Source organism: Aquarana catesbeiana, linkage group LG13, assembly GCF_042186555.1.
Source record: "Aquarana catesbeiana isolate 2022-GZ linkage group LG13, ASM4218655v1, whole genome shotgun sequence".
NCBI classification, from domain to species: Eukaryota; Metazoa; Chordata; class Amphibia; order Anura; family Ranidae; genus Aquarana; species Aquarana catesbeiana.
In genome coordinates this window covers 164,701,699-164,713,282 of record NC_133336.1, presented here as the reverse complement: position 1 = coordinate 164,713,282, position 11,584 = coordinate 164,701,699, and the positions used below count along the sequence as shown (strand labels likewise).

The 11,584-nt window shown below is 56.5% G+C and overlaps 52 non-coding genes and 1 pseudogene across 52 annotated transcripts; all 53 read right to left on the bottom strand.

Annotated features, from left to right (window-relative positions):
* Window positions 1-79: 79 nt before the first annotated feature.
* LOC141119958 (5S ribosomal RNA) lies at window positions 80-198 on the bottom strand. Its single transcript, XR_012239291.1, has one exon. It is a non-coding gene; the product is annotated as a 5S ribosomal RNA (ribosomal RNA).
* A 98-nt stretch (window positions 199-296) lies between these two features.
* LOC141118523 (5S ribosomal RNA) lies at window positions 297-415 on the bottom strand. The gene has a single exon (XR_012237893.1). It is a non-coding gene; the product is annotated as a 5S ribosomal RNA (ribosomal RNA).
* A 99-nt stretch (window positions 416-514) lies between these two features.
* Window positions 515-633, bottom strand: LOC141118522 (5S ribosomal RNA). The gene has a single exon (XR_012237892.1). It is a non-coding gene; the product is annotated as a 5S ribosomal RNA (ribosomal RNA).
* Window positions 634-733: 100 nt separating this feature from the next.
* On the bottom strand, window positions 734-852 carry LOC141118521 (5S ribosomal RNA). The gene has a single exon (XR_012237891.1). It is a non-coding gene; the product is annotated as a 5S ribosomal RNA (ribosomal RNA).
* Window positions 853-951: 99 nt separating this feature from the next.
* On the bottom strand, window positions 952-1,070 carry LOC141118520 (5S ribosomal RNA). The gene has a single exon (XR_012237890.1). It is a non-coding gene; the product is annotated as a 5S ribosomal RNA (ribosomal RNA).
* Window positions 1,071-1,169: 99 nt separating this feature from the next.
* On the bottom strand, window positions 1,170-1,288 carry LOC141118519 (5S ribosomal RNA). Its single transcript, XR_012237889.1, has one exon. It is a non-coding gene; the product is annotated as a 5S ribosomal RNA (ribosomal RNA).
* Window positions 1,289-1,386: 98 nt separating this feature from the next.
* LOC141118518 (5S ribosomal RNA) lies at window positions 1,387-1,505 on the bottom strand. The gene has a single exon (XR_012237888.1). It is a non-coding gene; the product is annotated as a 5S ribosomal RNA (ribosomal RNA).
* A 99-nt stretch (window positions 1,506-1,604) lies between these two features.
* LOC141120292 (5S ribosomal RNA) lies at window positions 1,605-1,723 on the bottom strand. The gene has a single exon (XR_012239616.1). It is a non-coding gene; the product is annotated as a 5S ribosomal RNA (ribosomal RNA).
* Window positions 1,724-1,823: 100 nt separating this feature from the next.
* On the bottom strand, window positions 1,824-1,942 carry LOC141117960 (5S ribosomal RNA). The gene has a single exon (XR_012237351.1). It is a non-coding gene; the product is annotated as a 5S ribosomal RNA (ribosomal RNA).
* Window positions 1,943-2,042: 100 nt separating this feature from the next.
* Window positions 2,043-2,161, bottom strand: LOC141118517 (5S ribosomal RNA). Its single transcript, XR_012237887.1, has one exon. It is a non-coding gene; the product is annotated as a 5S ribosomal RNA (ribosomal RNA).
* Window positions 2,162-2,260: 99 nt separating this feature from the next.
* Window positions 2,261-2,379, bottom strand: LOC141118515 (5S ribosomal RNA). Its single transcript, XR_012237885.1, has one exon. It is a non-coding gene; the product is annotated as a 5S ribosomal RNA (ribosomal RNA).
* Window positions 2,380-2,477: 98 nt separating this feature from the next.
* On the bottom strand, window positions 2,478-2,596 carry LOC141118514 (5S ribosomal RNA). Its single transcript, XR_012237884.1, has one exon. It is a non-coding gene; the product is annotated as a 5S ribosomal RNA (ribosomal RNA).
* A 99-nt stretch (window positions 2,597-2,695) lies between these two features.
* Window positions 2,696-2,814, bottom strand: LOC141118513 (5S ribosomal RNA). Its single transcript, XR_012237883.1, has one exon. It is a non-coding gene; the product is annotated as a 5S ribosomal RNA (ribosomal RNA).
* Window positions 2,815-2,914: 100 nt separating this feature from the next.
* Window positions 2,915-3,033, bottom strand: LOC141118512 (5S ribosomal RNA). Its single transcript, XR_012237882.1, has one exon. It is a non-coding gene; the product is annotated as a 5S ribosomal RNA (ribosomal RNA).
* A 100-nt stretch (window positions 3,034-3,133) lies between these two features.
* LOC141118511 (5S ribosomal RNA) lies at window positions 3,134-3,252 on the bottom strand. The gene has a single exon (XR_012237881.1). It is a non-coding gene; the product is annotated as a 5S ribosomal RNA (ribosomal RNA).
* A 99-nt stretch (window positions 3,253-3,351) lies between these two features.
* LOC141118510 (5S ribosomal RNA) lies at window positions 3,352-3,470 on the bottom strand. Its single transcript, XR_012237880.1, has one exon. It is a non-coding gene; the product is annotated as a 5S ribosomal RNA (ribosomal RNA).
* Window positions 3,471-3,568: 98 nt separating this feature from the next.
* LOC141118508 (5S ribosomal RNA) lies at window positions 3,569-3,687 on the bottom strand. The gene has a single exon (XR_012237879.1). It is a non-coding gene; the product is annotated as a 5S ribosomal RNA (ribosomal RNA).
* A 99-nt stretch (window positions 3,688-3,786) lies between these two features.
* Window positions 3,787-3,905, bottom strand: LOC141118507 (5S ribosomal RNA). Its single transcript, XR_012237878.1, has one exon. It is a non-coding gene; the product is annotated as a 5S ribosomal RNA (ribosomal RNA).
* Window positions 3,906-4,003: 98 nt separating this feature from the next.
* On the bottom strand, window positions 4,004-4,122 carry LOC141118506 (5S ribosomal RNA). The gene has a single exon (XR_012237877.1). It is a non-coding gene; the product is annotated as a 5S ribosomal RNA (ribosomal RNA).
* A 99-nt stretch (window positions 4,123-4,221) lies between these two features.
* LOC141120501 (5S ribosomal RNA) lies at window positions 4,222-4,341 on the bottom strand. The gene has a single exon (XR_012239818.1). It is a non-coding gene; the product is annotated as a 5S ribosomal RNA (ribosomal RNA).
* Window positions 4,342-4,441: 100 nt separating this feature from the next.
* On the bottom strand, window positions 4,442-4,560 carry LOC141120357 (5S ribosomal RNA). Its single transcript, XR_012239680.1, has one exon. It is a non-coding gene; the product is annotated as a 5S ribosomal RNA (ribosomal RNA).
* Window positions 4,561-4,660: 100 nt separating this feature from the next.
* On the bottom strand, window positions 4,661-4,769 carry LOC141120604 (5S ribosomal RNA; annotated as a pseudogene).
* A 99-nt stretch (window positions 4,770-4,868) lies between these two features.
* On the bottom strand, window positions 4,869-4,987 carry LOC141118505 (5S ribosomal RNA). Its single transcript, XR_012237876.1, has one exon. It is a non-coding gene; the product is annotated as a 5S ribosomal RNA (ribosomal RNA).
* Window positions 4,988-5,087: 100 nt separating this feature from the next.
* Window positions 5,088-5,206, bottom strand: LOC141118503 (5S ribosomal RNA). Its single transcript, XR_012237874.1, has one exon. It is a non-coding gene; the product is annotated as a 5S ribosomal RNA (ribosomal RNA).
* Window positions 5,207-5,306: 100 nt separating this feature from the next.
* On the bottom strand, window positions 5,307-5,425 carry LOC141119994 (5S ribosomal RNA). The gene has a single exon (XR_012239327.1). It is a non-coding gene; the product is annotated as a 5S ribosomal RNA (ribosomal RNA).
* Window positions 5,426-5,525: 100 nt separating this feature from the next.
* On the bottom strand, window positions 5,526-5,644 carry LOC141118502 (5S ribosomal RNA). The gene has a single exon (XR_012237873.1). It is a non-coding gene; the product is annotated as a 5S ribosomal RNA (ribosomal RNA).
* Window positions 5,645-5,742: 98 nt separating this feature from the next.
* Window positions 5,743-5,861, bottom strand: LOC141118501 (5S ribosomal RNA). The gene has a single exon (XR_012237872.1). It is a non-coding gene; the product is annotated as a 5S ribosomal RNA (ribosomal RNA).
* A 99-nt stretch (window positions 5,862-5,960) lies between these two features.
* Window positions 5,961-6,079, bottom strand: LOC141118500 (5S ribosomal RNA). Its single transcript, XR_012237871.1, has one exon. It is a non-coding gene; the product is annotated as a 5S ribosomal RNA (ribosomal RNA).
* A 100-nt stretch (window positions 6,080-6,179) lies between these two features.
* LOC141118499 (5S ribosomal RNA) lies at window positions 6,180-6,298 on the bottom strand. Its single transcript, XR_012237870.1, has one exon. It is a non-coding gene; the product is annotated as a 5S ribosomal RNA (ribosomal RNA).
* Window positions 6,299-6,398: 100 nt separating this feature from the next.
* On the bottom strand, window positions 6,399-6,517 carry LOC141118498 (5S ribosomal RNA). The gene has a single exon (XR_012237869.1). It is a non-coding gene; the product is annotated as a 5S ribosomal RNA (ribosomal RNA).
* Window positions 6,518-6,617: 100 nt separating this feature from the next.
* LOC141118497 (5S ribosomal RNA) lies at window positions 6,618-6,736 on the bottom strand. The gene has a single exon (XR_012237868.1). It is a non-coding gene; the product is annotated as a 5S ribosomal RNA (ribosomal RNA).
* Window positions 6,737-6,834: 98 nt separating this feature from the next.
* On the bottom strand, window positions 6,835-6,953 carry LOC141119957 (5S ribosomal RNA). Its single transcript, XR_012239290.1, has one exon. It is a non-coding gene; the product is annotated as a 5S ribosomal RNA (ribosomal RNA).
* A 98-nt stretch (window positions 6,954-7,051) lies between these two features.
* LOC141120173 (5S ribosomal RNA) lies at window positions 7,052-7,170 on the bottom strand. Its single transcript, XR_012239500.1, has one exon. It is a non-coding gene; the product is annotated as a 5S ribosomal RNA (ribosomal RNA).
* Window positions 7,171-7,269: 99 nt separating this feature from the next.
* On the bottom strand, window positions 7,270-7,388 carry LOC141118496 (5S ribosomal RNA). The gene has a single exon (XR_012237867.1). It is a non-coding gene; the product is annotated as a 5S ribosomal RNA (ribosomal RNA).
* Window positions 7,389-7,488: 100 nt separating this feature from the next.
* Window positions 7,489-7,607, bottom strand: LOC141118495 (5S ribosomal RNA). Its single transcript, XR_012237866.1, has one exon. It is a non-coding gene; the product is annotated as a 5S ribosomal RNA (ribosomal RNA).
* Window positions 7,608-7,707: 100 nt separating this feature from the next.
* LOC141118494 (5S ribosomal RNA) lies at window positions 7,708-7,826 on the bottom strand. Its single transcript, XR_012237865.1, has one exon. It is a non-coding gene; the product is annotated as a 5S ribosomal RNA (ribosomal RNA).
* A 99-nt stretch (window positions 7,827-7,925) lies between these two features.
* LOC141118491 (5S ribosomal RNA) lies at window positions 7,926-8,044 on the bottom strand. The gene has a single exon (XR_012237863.1). It is a non-coding gene; the product is annotated as a 5S ribosomal RNA (ribosomal RNA).
* A 98-nt stretch (window positions 8,045-8,142) lies between these two features.
* LOC141120069 (5S ribosomal RNA) lies at window positions 8,143-8,261 on the bottom strand. Its single transcript, XR_012239402.1, has one exon. It is a non-coding gene; the product is annotated as a 5S ribosomal RNA (ribosomal RNA).
* Window positions 8,262-8,360: 99 nt separating this feature from the next.
* On the bottom strand, window positions 8,361-8,479 carry LOC141118490 (5S ribosomal RNA). The gene has a single exon (XR_012237862.1). It is a non-coding gene; the product is annotated as a 5S ribosomal RNA (ribosomal RNA).
* A 100-nt stretch (window positions 8,480-8,579) lies between these two features.
* Window positions 8,580-8,698, bottom strand: LOC141118489 (5S ribosomal RNA). Its single transcript, XR_012237861.1, has one exon. It is a non-coding gene; the product is annotated as a 5S ribosomal RNA (ribosomal RNA).
* Window positions 8,699-8,798: 100 nt separating this feature from the next.
* LOC141118488 (5S ribosomal RNA) lies at window positions 8,799-8,917 on the bottom strand. The gene has a single exon (XR_012237860.1). It is a non-coding gene; the product is annotated as a 5S ribosomal RNA (ribosomal RNA).
* A 100-nt stretch (window positions 8,918-9,017) lies between these two features.
* On the bottom strand, window positions 9,018-9,136 carry LOC141120062 (5S ribosomal RNA). Its single transcript, XR_012239395.1, has one exon. It is a non-coding gene; the product is annotated as a 5S ribosomal RNA (ribosomal RNA).
* A 100-nt stretch (window positions 9,137-9,236) lies between these two features.
* On the bottom strand, window positions 9,237-9,355 carry LOC141118487 (5S ribosomal RNA). The gene has a single exon (XR_012237859.1). It is a non-coding gene; the product is annotated as a 5S ribosomal RNA (ribosomal RNA).
* Window positions 9,356-9,455: 100 nt separating this feature from the next.
* LOC141118486 (5S ribosomal RNA) lies at window positions 9,456-9,574 on the bottom strand. Its single transcript, XR_012237858.1, has one exon. It is a non-coding gene; the product is annotated as a 5S ribosomal RNA (ribosomal RNA).
* Window positions 9,575-9,672: 98 nt separating this feature from the next.
* On the bottom strand, window positions 9,673-9,791 carry LOC141119956 (5S ribosomal RNA). The gene has a single exon (XR_012239289.1). It is a non-coding gene; the product is annotated as a 5S ribosomal RNA (ribosomal RNA).
* A 98-nt stretch (window positions 9,792-9,889) lies between these two features.
* LOC141120172 (5S ribosomal RNA) lies at window positions 9,890-10,008 on the bottom strand. Its single transcript, XR_012239499.1, has one exon. It is a non-coding gene; the product is annotated as a 5S ribosomal RNA (ribosomal RNA).
* A 99-nt stretch (window positions 10,009-10,107) lies between these two features.
* Window positions 10,108-10,226, bottom strand: LOC141118485 (5S ribosomal RNA). Its single transcript, XR_012237857.1, has one exon. It is a non-coding gene; the product is annotated as a 5S ribosomal RNA (ribosomal RNA).
* Window positions 10,227-10,326: 100 nt separating this feature from the next.
* LOC141118484 (5S ribosomal RNA) lies at window positions 10,327-10,445 on the bottom strand. The gene has a single exon (XR_012237856.1). It is a non-coding gene; the product is annotated as a 5S ribosomal RNA (ribosomal RNA).
* Window positions 10,446-10,545: 100 nt separating this feature from the next.
* LOC141118483 (5S ribosomal RNA) lies at window positions 10,546-10,664 on the bottom strand. The gene has a single exon (XR_012237855.1). It is a non-coding gene; the product is annotated as a 5S ribosomal RNA (ribosomal RNA).
* A 99-nt stretch (window positions 10,665-10,763) lies between these two features.
* LOC141118482 (5S ribosomal RNA) lies at window positions 10,764-10,882 on the bottom strand. Its single transcript, XR_012237854.1, has one exon. It is a non-coding gene; the product is annotated as a 5S ribosomal RNA (ribosomal RNA).
* Window positions 10,883-10,980: 98 nt separating this feature from the next.
* LOC141118480 (5S ribosomal RNA) lies at window positions 10,981-11,099 on the bottom strand. The gene has a single exon (XR_012237852.1). It is a non-coding gene; the product is annotated as a 5S ribosomal RNA (ribosomal RNA).
* A 99-nt stretch (window positions 11,100-11,198) lies between these two features.
* LOC141118479 (5S ribosomal RNA) lies at window positions 11,199-11,317 on the bottom strand. Its single transcript, XR_012237851.1, has one exon. It is a non-coding gene; the product is annotated as a 5S ribosomal RNA (ribosomal RNA).
* A 100-nt stretch (window positions 11,318-11,417) lies between these two features.
* LOC141118478 (5S ribosomal RNA) lies at window positions 11,418-11,536 on the bottom strand. Its single transcript, XR_012237850.1, has one exon. It is a non-coding gene; the product is annotated as a 5S ribosomal RNA (ribosomal RNA).
* Between the last annotated feature and the right edge of the window lie 48 nt (window positions 11,537-11,584).

Below are 11,584 nucleotides of genomic sequence, written 5' to 3'. Positions count from 1 at the left end.
AACCCTCTTGACTTTGGCGGCACCAAGATGGGAAACGAGGAAAAAAACAGGGCAAGTCCAGAACTCCAAGAAAAAAAGAAGCCTACGGCACCTGGTATTCCCAGGCGGTCTCCCATCCAGGTACTAACCAGGCCCGACCCTGCTTAGCCTCCGAGATCAGACGAGATCGGGCGCTTTCAGGGTGATGTGGCCATAGGCGATCTCTTACGGCACGCTCAACCCTCTTGACTTTGGCGGCACCAAGATGGGAAACGAGGAAAAAAACAGGGCAAGTCCAGAACTCCAAGAAAAAAAGAAGCCTACGGCACCTGGTATTCCCAGGCGGTCTCCCATCCAGGTACTAACCAGGCCCGACCCTGCTTAGCCTCCGAGATCAGACGAGATCGGGCGCTTTCAGGGTGATGTGGCCGTAGGCGATCTCTTACGGCACGCTCAACCCTCTTGACTTTGGCGGCGCCAAGATGGGAAACAAGGAAAAAAAACAGGGCAAGTCCAGAAATCCAAGAAAAAAAGAAGCCTACGGCACCTGGTATTCCCAGGCGGTCTCCCATCCAGGTACTAACCAGGCCCGACCCTGCTTAGCCTCCGAGATCAGACGAGATCGGGCGCTTTCAGGGTGATGTGGCCGTAGGCGATCTCTAACGGCACGCTCAACCCTCTTGACCTTGGCGGCGCCAAGATGGGAAACGAGGAAAAAAAACAGGGCAAGTCCAGAACTCCCCCAAAAAAAAGAAGCCTACGGCACCTGGTATTCCCAGGCGGTCTCCCATCCAGGTACTAACCAGGCCCGACCCTGCTTAGCCTCCGAGATCAGACGAGATCGGGCGCTTTCAGGGTGATGTGGCCGTAGGCGATCTCTTACGGCACGCTCAACCCTCTTGACTTTGGCGGCGCCAAGATGGGAAACGAGGAAAAAAAACAGGGCAAGTCCAGAACTCCAAGAAAAAAAGGAGCCTACGGCACCTGGTATTCCCAGGCGGTCTCCCATCCAGGTACTAACCAGGCCCGACCCTGCTTAGCCTCCGAGATCAGACGAGATCGGGCGCTTTCAGGGTGATGTGGCCGTAGGCGATCTCTTACGGCACGCTCAACCCTCTTGACTTTGGCGGCGCCAAGATGGGAAACGAGGAAAAAAAACAGGGCAAGTCCAGAACTCCAAGAAAAAAAGGAGCCTACGGCACCTGGTATTCCCAGGCGGTCTCCCATCCAGGTACTAACCAGGCCCGACCCTGCTTAGCCTCCGAGATCAGACGAGATCGGGCGCTTTCAGGGTGATGTGGCCGTAGGCGATCTCTTACGGCACGCTCAACCCTCTTGACTTTGGCGGCACCAAGATGGGAAACGAGGAAAAAAACAGGGCAAGTCCAGAACTCCAAGAAAAAAAGAAGCCTACGGCACCTGGTATTCCCAGGCGGTCTCCCATCCAGGTACTAACCAGGCCCGACCCTGCTTAGCCTCCGAGATCAGACGAGATCGGGCGCTTTCAGGGTGATGTGGCCGTAGGCGATCTCTAACGGCACGCTCAACCCTCTTGACCTTGGCGGCGCCAAGATGGGAAACGAGGAAAAAAAACAGGGCAAGTCCAGAAATCCAAGAAAAAAAGAAGCCTATGGCACCTGGTATTCCCAGGCGGTCTCCCATCCAGGTACTAACCAGGCCCGACCCTGCTTAGCCTCCGAGATCAGACGAGATCGGGCGCTTTCAGGGTGATGTGGCCGTAGGCGATCTCTAACGGCACGCTCAACCCTCTTGACCTTGGCGGCGCCAAGATGGGAAACGAGGAAAAAAAACAGGGCAAGTCCAGAACGCCCCCCAAAAAAAGAAGCCTACGGCACCTGGTATTCCCAGGTGGTCTCCCATCCAGGTACTAACCAGGCCCGACCCTGCTTAGCCTCCGAGATCAGACGAGATCGGGCGCTTTCAGGGTGATGTGGCCGTAGGCGATCTCTAACGGCACGCTCAACCCTCTTGACCTTGGCGGCGCCAAGATGGGAAACGAGGAAAAAAAACAGGGCAAGTCCAGAACTCCCCCAAAAAATAGAAGCCTACGGCACCTGGTATTCCCAGGCGGTCTCCCATCCAGGTACTAACCAGGCCCGACCCTGCTTAGCCTCCGAGATCAGACGAGATCGGGCGCTTTCAGGGTGATGTGGCCGTAGGCGATCTCTAACGGCACGCTCAACCCTCTTGACCTTGGCGGCGCCAAGATGGGAAACGAGGAAAAAAACAGGGCAAGGCCAGAACTCCCCCAAAAAAAAGAAGCCTACGGCACCTGGTATTCCCAGGCGGTCTCCCATCCAGGTACTAACCAGGCCCGACCCTGCTTAGCCTCCGAGATCAGACGAGATCGGGCGCTTTCAGGGTGATGTGGCCGTAGGCGATCTCTTACGGCACGCTCAACCCTCTTGACTTTGGCGGCACCAAGGTGGGAAACGAGGAAAAAAACAGGGCAAGTCCAGAACTCCAAGAAAAAAAGAAGCCTACGGCACCTGGTATTCCCAGGCGGTCTCCCATCCAGGTACTAACCAGGCCCGACCCTGCTTAGCCTCCGAGATCAGACGAGATCGGGCGCTTTCAGGGTGATGTGGCCGTAGGCGATCTCTAACGGCACGCTCAACCCTCTTGACCTTGGCGGCGCCAAGATGGGAAACGAGGAAAAAAAACAGGGCAAGTCCAGAAATCCAAGAAAAAAAGAAGCCTACGGCACCTGGTATTCCCAGGCGGTCTCCCATCCAGGTACTAACCAGGCCCGACCCTGCTTAGCCTCCGAGATCAGACGAGATCGGGCGCTTTCAGGGTGATGTGGCCGTAGGCGATCTCTAACGGCACGCTCAACCCTCTTGACCTTGGCGGCGCCAAGATGGGAAACGAGGAAAAAAAACAGGGCAAGTCCAGAACGCCCCCCAAAAAAAGAAGCCTACGGCACCTGGTATTCCCAGGCGGTCTCCCATCCAGGTACTAACCAGGCCCGACCCTGCTTAGCCTCCGAGATCAGACGAGATCGGGCGCTTTCAGGGTGATGTGGCCGTAGGCGATCTCTAACGGCACGCTCAACCCTCTTGACCTTGGCGGCGCCAAGATGGGAAACGAGGAAAAAAAACAGGGCAAGTCCAGAACTCCCCCAAAAAATAGAAGCCTACGGCACCTGGTATTCCCAGGCGGTCTCCCATCCAGGTACTAACCAGGCCCGACCCTGCTTAGCCTCCGAGATCAGACGAGATCGGGCGCTTTCAGGGTGATGTGGCCGTAGGCGATCTCTAACGGCACGCTCAACCCTCTTGACCTTGGCGGCGCCAAGATGGGAAACGAGGAAAAAAACAGGGCAAGGCCAGAACTCCCCCAAAAAAAAGAAGCCTACGGCACCTGGTATTCCCAGGCGGTCTCCCATCCAGGTACTAACCAGGCCCGACCCTGCTTAGCCTCCGAGATCAGACGAGATCGGGCGCTTTCAGGGTGATGTGGCCGTAGGCGATCTCTTACGGCACGCTCAACCCTCTTGACTTTGGCGGCACCAAGGTGGGAAACGAGGAAAAAAACAGGGCAAGTCCAGAACTCCAAGAAAAAAAGAAGCCTACGGCACCTGGTATTCCCAGGCGGTCTCCCATCCAGGTACTAACCAGGCCCGACCCTGCTTAGCCTCCGAGATCAGACGAGATCGGGCGCTTTCAGGGTGATGTGGCCGTAGGCGATCTCTAACGGCACGCTCAACCCTCTTGACCTTGGCGGCGCCAAGATGGGAAACGAGGAAAAAAAACAGGGCAAGTCCAGAAATCCAAGAAAAAAAGAAGCCTACGGCACCTGGTATTCCCAGGCGGTCTCCCATCCAGGTACTAACCAGGCCCGACCCTGCTTAGCCTCCGAGATCAGACGAGATCGGGCGCTTTCAGGGTGATGTGGCCGTAGGCGATCTCTTACGGCACGCTCAACCCTCTTGACTTTGGCGGCACCAAGATGGGAAACGAGGAAAAAAACAGGGCAAGTCCAGAACTCCAAGAAAAAAAGAAGCCTACGGCACCTGGTATTCCCAGGCGGTCTCCCATCCAGGTACTAACCAGGCCCGACCCTGCTTAGCCTCCGAGATCAGACGAGATCGGGCGCTTTCAGGGTGATGTGGCCGTAGGCGATCTCTTACGGCACGCTCAACCCTCTTGACTTTGGCGGCGCCAAGATGGGAAACGAGGAAAAAAAACAGGGCAAGTCCAGAAATCCAAGAAAAAAAGAAGCCTACGGCACCTGGTATTCCCAGGCGGTCTCCCATCCAGGTACTAACCAGGCCCGACCCTGCTTAGCCTCCGAGAGTCAGACGAGATCGGGCGCTTTCAGGGTGATGTGGCCGTAGGCGATCTCTAACGGCACGCTCAACCCTCTTGACCTTGGCGGCGCCAAGATGGGAAACGAGGAAAAAAAACAGGGCAAGTCCAGAACGCCCCCCAAAAAAAGAAGCCTACGGCACCTGGTATTCCCAGGCGGTCTCCCATCCAGGTACTAACCAGGCCCGACCCTGCTTAGCCTCCGAGATCAGACGAGATCTGGCGCTTTCAGGGTGATGTGGCCGTAGGCGATCTCTAACGGCACGCTCAACCCTCTTGACCTTGGCGGCGCCAAGATGGGAAACGAGGAAAAAAAACAGGGCAAGTCCAGAACTCCCCCAAAAAAAAGAAGCCTACGGCACCTGGTATTCCCAGGCGGTCTCCCATCCAGGTACTAACCAGGCCCGACCCTGCTTAGCCTCCGAGATCGGGCGCTTTCAGGGTGATGTGGCCGTAGGCGATCTCTTACGGCACGCTCAACCCTCTTGACTTTGGCGGCGCCAAGATGGGAAACGAGGAAAAAAAACAGGGCAAGTCCAGAAATCCAAGAAAAAAAGAAGCCTACGGCACCTGGTATTCCCAGGCGGTCTCCCATCCAGGTACTAACCAGGCCCGACCCTGCTTAGCCTCCGAGATCAGACGAGATCGGGCGCTTTCAGGGTGATGTGGCCGTAGGCGATCTCTAACGGCACGCTCAACCCTCTTGACCTTGGCGGCGCCAAGATGGGAAACGAGGAAAAAAAACAGGGCAAGTCCAGAACGCCCCCCAAAAAAAGAAGCCTACGGCACCTGGTATTCCCAGGCGGTCTCCCATCCAGGTACTAACCAGGCCCGACCCTGCTTAGCCTCCGAGATCAGACGAGATCGGGCGCTTTCAGGGTGATGTGGCCGTAGGCGATCTCTAACGGCACGCTCAACCCTCTTGACCTTGGCGGCGCCAAGATGGGAAACGAGGAAAAAAAACAGGGCAAGTCCAGAACTCCCCCAAAAAAAAGAAGCCTACGGCACCTGGTATTCCCAGGCGGTCTCCCATCCAGGTACTAACCAGGCCCGACCCTGCTTAGCCTCCGAGATCAGACGAGATCGGGCGCTTTCAAGGTGATGTGGCCGTAGGCGATCTCTTACGGCACGCTCAACCCTCTTGACTTTGGCGGCGCCAAGATGGGAAACGAGGAAAAAAAACAGGGCAAGTCCAGAAATCCAAGAAAAAAAAGAAGCCTACGGCACCTGGTATTCCCAGGCGGTCTCCCATCCAGGTACTAACCAGGCCCGACCCTGCTTAGCCTCCGAGATCAGACGAGATCGGGCGCTTTCAGGGTGATGTGGCCGTAGGCGATCTCTTACGGCACGCTCAACCCTCTTGACTTTGGCGGCACCAAGATGGGAAACGAGGAAAAAAACAGGGCAAGTCCAGAACTCCAAGAAAAAAAGAAGCCTACGGCACCTGGTATTCCCAGGCGGTCTCCCATCCAGGTACTAACCAGGCCCGACCCTGCTTAGCCTCCGAGATCAGACGAGATCGGGCGCTTTCAGGGTGATGTGGCCGTAGGCGATCTCTTACGGCACGCTCAACCCTCTTGACTTTGGCGGCGCCAAGATGGGAAACGAGGAAAAAAAACAGGGCAAGTCCAGAAATCCAAGAAAAAAAGAAGCCTACGGCACCTGGTATTCCCAGGCGGTCTCCCATCCAGGTACTAACCAGGCCCGACCCTGCTTAGCCTCCGAGATCAGACGAGATCGGGCGCTTTCAGGGTGATGTGGCCGTAGGCGATCTCTAACGGCACGCTCAACCCTCTTGACCTTGGCGGCGCCAAGATGGGAAACGAGGAAAAAAAACAGGGCAAGTCCAGAACGCCCCCCAAAAAAAGAAGCCTACGGCACCTGGTATTCCCAGGCGGTCTCCCATCCAGGTACTAACCAGGCCCGACCCTGCTTAGCCTCCGAGATCAGACGAGATCGGGCGCTTTCAGGGTGATGTGGCCGTAGGCGATCTCTAACGGCACGCTCAACCCTCTTGACCTTGGCGGCGCCAAGATGGGAAACGAGGAAAAAAAACAGGGCAAGTCCAGAACTCCCCCAAAAAAAAGAAGCCTACGGCACCTGGTATTCCCAGGCGGTCTCCCATCCAGGTACTAACCAGGCCCGACCCTGCTTAGCCTCCGAGATCAGACGAGATCGGGCGCTTTCAGGGTGATGTGGCCGTAGGCGATCTCTAACGGCACGCTCAACCCTCTTGACCTTGGCGGCGCCAAGATGGGAAACGAGGAAAAAAAACAGGGCAAGTCCAGAACGCCCCCCAAAAAAAGAAGCCTACGGCACCTGGTATTCCCAGGCGGTCTCCCATCCAGGTACTAACCAGGCCCGACCCTGCTTAGCCTCCGAGATCAGACGAGATCGGGCGCTTTCAGGGTGATGTGGCCGTAGGCGATCTCTTACGGCACGCTCAACCCTCTTGACTTTGGCGGCACCAAGATGGGAAACGAGGAAAAAAACAGGGCAAGTCCAGAACTCCAAGAAAAAAAGAAGCCTACGGCACCTGGTATTCCCAGGCGGTCTCCCATCCAGGTACTAACCAGGCCCGACCCTGCTTAGCCTCCGAGATCAGACGAGATCGGGCGCTTTCAGGGTGATGTGGCCATAGGCGATCTCTTACGGCACGCTCAACCCTCTTGACTTTGGCGGCACCAAGATGGGAAACGAGGAAAAAAACAGGGCAAGTCCAGAACTCCAAGAAAAAAAGAAGCCTACGGCACCTGGTATTCCCAGGCAGTCTCCCATCCAGGTACTAACCAGGCCCGACCCTGCTTAGCCTCCGAGATCAGACGAGATCGGGCGCTTTCAGGGTGATGTGGCCGTAGGCGATCTCTTACGGCACGCTCAACCCTCTTGACTTTGGCGGCGCCAAGATGGGAAACGAGGAAAAAAAACAGGGCAAGTCCAGAAATCCAAGAAAAAAAGAAGCCTACGGCACCTGGTATTCCCAGGCGGTCTCCCATCCAGGTACTAACCAGGCCCGACCCTGCTTAGCCTCCGAGATCAGACGAGATCGGGCGCTTTCAGGGTGATGTGGCCGTAGGCGATCTCTAACGGCACGCTCAACCCTCTTGACCTTGGCGGCGCCAAGATGGGAAACGAGGAAAAAAAACAGGGCAAGTCCAGAACGCCCCCCAAAAAAAGAAGCCTACGGCACCTGGTATTCCCAGGCGGTCTCCCATCCAGGTACTAACCAGGCCCGACCCTGCTTAGCCTCCGAGATCAGACGAGATCGGGCGCTTTCAGGGTGATGTGGCCGTAGGCGATCTCTAACGGCACGCTCAACCCTCTTGACCTTGGCGGCGCCAAGATGGGAAACGAGGAAAAAAAACAGGGCAAGTCCAGAACTCCCCCAAAAAAAAGAAGCCTACGGCACCTGGTATTCCCAGGCGGTCTCCCATCCAGGTACTAACCAGGCCCGACCCTGCTTAGCCTCCGAGATCAGACGAGATCGGGCGCTTTCAGGGTGATGTGGCCGTAGGCGATCTCTTACGGCACGCTCAACCCTCTTGACTTTGGCGGCGCCAAGATGGGAAACGAGGAAAAAAAACAGGGCAAGTCCAGAAATCCAAGAAAAAAAGAAGCCTACGGCACCTGGTATTCCCAGGCGGTCTCCCATCCAGGTACTAACCAGGCCCGACCCTGCTTAGCCTCCGAGATCAGACGAGATCGGGCGCTTTCAGGGTGATGTGGCCGTAGGCGATCTCTTACGGCACGCTCAACCCTCTTGACTTTGGCGGCACCAAGATGGGAAACGAGGAAAAAAACAGGGCAAGTCCAGAACTCCAAGAAAAAAAGAAGCCTACGGCACCTGGTATTCCCAGGCGGTCTCCCATCCAGGTACAAACCAGGCCCGACCCTGCTTAGCCTCCGAGATCAGACGAGATCGGGCGCTTTCAGGGTGATGTGGCCGTAGGCGATCTCTTACGGCACGCTCAACCCTCTTGACTTTGGCGGCGCCAAGATGGGAAACGAGGAAAAAAAACAGGGCAAGTCCAGAAATCCAAGAAAAAAAGAAGCCTACGGCACCTGGTATTCCCAGGCGGTCTCCCATCCAGGTACTAACCAGGCCCGACCCTGCTTAGCCTCCGAGATCAGACGAGATCGGGCGCTTTCAGGGTGATGTGGCCGTAGGCGATCTCTAACAGCACGCTCAACCCTCTTGACCTTGGCGGCGCCAAGATGGGAAACGAGGAAAAAAAACAGGGCAAGTCCAGAACGCCCCCCAAAAAAAGAAGCCTACGGCACCTGGTATTCCCAGGCGGTCTCCCATCCAGGTACTAACCAGGCCCGACCCTGCTTAGCCTCCGAGATCAGACGAGATCGGGCGCTTTCAGGGTGATGTGGCCGTAGGCGATCTCTAACGGCACGCTCAACCCTCTTGACCTTGGCGGCGCCAAGATGGGAAACGAGGAAAAAAAACAGGGCAAGTCCAGAACTCCCCCAAAAAAAAGAAGCCTACGGCACCTGGTATTCCCAGGCGGTCTCCCATCCAGGTACTAACCAGGCCCGACCCTGCTTAGCCTCCGAGATCAGACGAGATCGGGCGCTTTCAGGGTGATGTGGCCGTAGGCGATCTCTAACGGCACGCTCAACCCTCTTGACCTTGGCGGCGCCAAGATGGGAAACGAGGAAAAAAAACAGGGCAAGTCCAGAACGCCCCCCAAAAAAAGAAGCCTACGGCACCTGGTATTCCCAGGCGGTCTCCCATCCAGGTACTTACCAGGCCCGACCCTGCTTAGCCTCCGAGATCAGACGAGATCGGGCGCTTACAGGGTGATGTGGCCGTAGGCGATCTCTAACGGCACGCTCAACCCTCTTGACCTTGGCGGCGCCAAGATGGGAAACGAGGAAAAAAAACAGGGCAAGTCCAGAACTCCCCCAAAAAAAAGAAGCCTACGGCACCTGGTATTCCCAGGCGGTCTCCCATCCAGGTACTAACCAGGCCCGACCCTGCTTAGCCTCCGAGATCAGACGAGATCGGGCGCTTTCAGGGTGATGTGGCCGTAGGCGATCTCTAACGGCACGCTCAACCCTCTTGACCTTGGCGGCGCCAAGATGGGAAACGAGGAAAAAAAACAGGGCAAGTCCAGAACGCCCCCCAAAAAAAGAAGCCTACGGCACCTGGTATTCCCAGGCGGTCTCCCATCCAGGTACTAACCAGGCCCGACCCTGCTTAGCCTCCGAGATCAGACGAGATCGGGCGCTTTCAGGGTGATGTGGCCGTAGGCGATCTCTTACGGCACGCTCAACCCTCTTGACTTTGGCGGCACCAAGATGGGAAACGAGGAAAAAAACAGGGCAAGTCCAGAACTCCAAGAAAAAAAGAAGCCTACGGCACCTGGTATTCCCAGGCGGTCTCCCATCCAGGTACTAACCAGGCCCGACCCTGCTTAGCCTCCGAGATCAGACGAGATCGGGCGCTTTCAGGGTGATGTGGCCATAGGCAATCTCTTACGGCATGCTCAACCCTCTTGACTTTGGCGGCACCAAGATGGGAAACGAGGAAAAAAACAGGGCAAGTCCAGAACTCCAAGAAAAAAAGAAGCCTACGGCACCTGGTATTCCCAGGCAGTCTCCCATCCAGGTACTAACCAGGCCCGACCCTGCTTAGCCTCCGAGATCAGACGAGATCGGGCGCTTTCAGGGTGATGTGGCCGTAGGCGATCTCTTACGGCACGCTCAACCCTCTTGACTTTGGCGGCGCCAAGATGGGAAACGAGGAAAAAAAACAGGGCAAGTCCAGAAATCCAAGAAAAAAAGAAGCCTACGGCACCTGGTATTCCCAGGCGGTCTCCCATCCAGGTACTAACCAGGCCCGACCCTGCTTAGCCTCCGAGATCAGACGAGATCGGGCGCTTTCAGGGTGATGTGGCCGTAGGCGATCTCTAACGGCACGCTCAACCCTCTTGACCTTGGCGGCGCCAAGATGGGAAACGAGGAAAAAAAACAGGGCAAGTCCAGAACGCCCCCCAAAAAAAGAAGCCTACGGCACCTGGTATTCCCAGGCGGTCTCCCATCCAGGTACTAACCAGGCCCGACCCTGCTTAGCCTCCGAGATCAGACGAGATCGGGCGCTTTCAGGGTGATGTGGCCGTAGGCGATCTCTAACGGCACGCTCAACCCTCTTGACCTTGGCGGCGCCAAGATGGGAAACGAGGAAAAAAAACAGGGCAAGTCCAGAACTCCCCCAAAAAAAAGAAGCCTACGGCACCTGGTATTCCCAGGCGGTCTCCCATCCAGGTACTAACCAGGCCCGACCCTGCTTAGCCTCCGAGATCAGACGAGATCGGGCGCTTTCAGGGTGATGTGGCCGTAGGCGATCTCTTACGGCACGCTCAACCCTCTTGACTTTGGCGGCGCCAAGATGGGAAACGAGGAAAAAAAACAGGGCAAGTCCAGAAATCCAAGAAAAAAAGAAGCCTACGGCACCTGGTATTCCCAGGCGGTCTCCCATCCAGGTACTAACCAGGCCCGACCCTGCTTAGCCTCCGAGATCAGACGAGATCGGGCGCTTTCAGGGTGATGTGGCCGTAGGCGATCTCTTACGGCACGCTCAACCCTCTTGACTTTGGCGGCACCAAGATGGGAAACGAGGAAAAAAACAGGGCAAGTCCAGAACTCCAAGAAAAAAAGAAGCCTACGGCACCTGGTATTCCCAGGCGGTCTCCCATCCAGGTACTAACCAGGCCCGACCCTGCTTAGCCTCCGAGATCAGACGAGATCGGGCGCTTTCAGGGTGATGTGGCCGTAGGCGATCTCTTACGGCACGCTCAACCCTCTTGACTTTGGCGGCGCCAAGATGGGAAACGAGGAAAAAAAACAGGGCAAGTCCAGAAATCCAAGAAAAAAAGAAGCCTACGGCACCTGGTATTCCCAGGCGGTCTCCCATCCAGGTACTAACCAGGCCCGACCCTGCTTAGCCTCCGAGATCAGACGAGATCGGGCGCTTTCAGGGTGATGTGGCCGTAGGCGATCTCTAACAGCACGCTCAACCCTCTTGACCTTGGCGGCGCCAAGATGGGAAACGAGGAAAAAAAACAGGGCAAGTCCAGAACGCCCCCCAAAAAAAGAAGCCTACGGCACCTGGTATTCCCAGGCGGTCTCCCATCCAGGTACTAACCAGGCCCGACCCTGCTTAGCCTCCGAGATCAGACGAGATCGGGCGCTTTCAGGGTGATGTGGCCGTAGGCGATCTCTAACGGCACGCTCAACCCTCTTGACCTTGGCGGCGCCAAGAT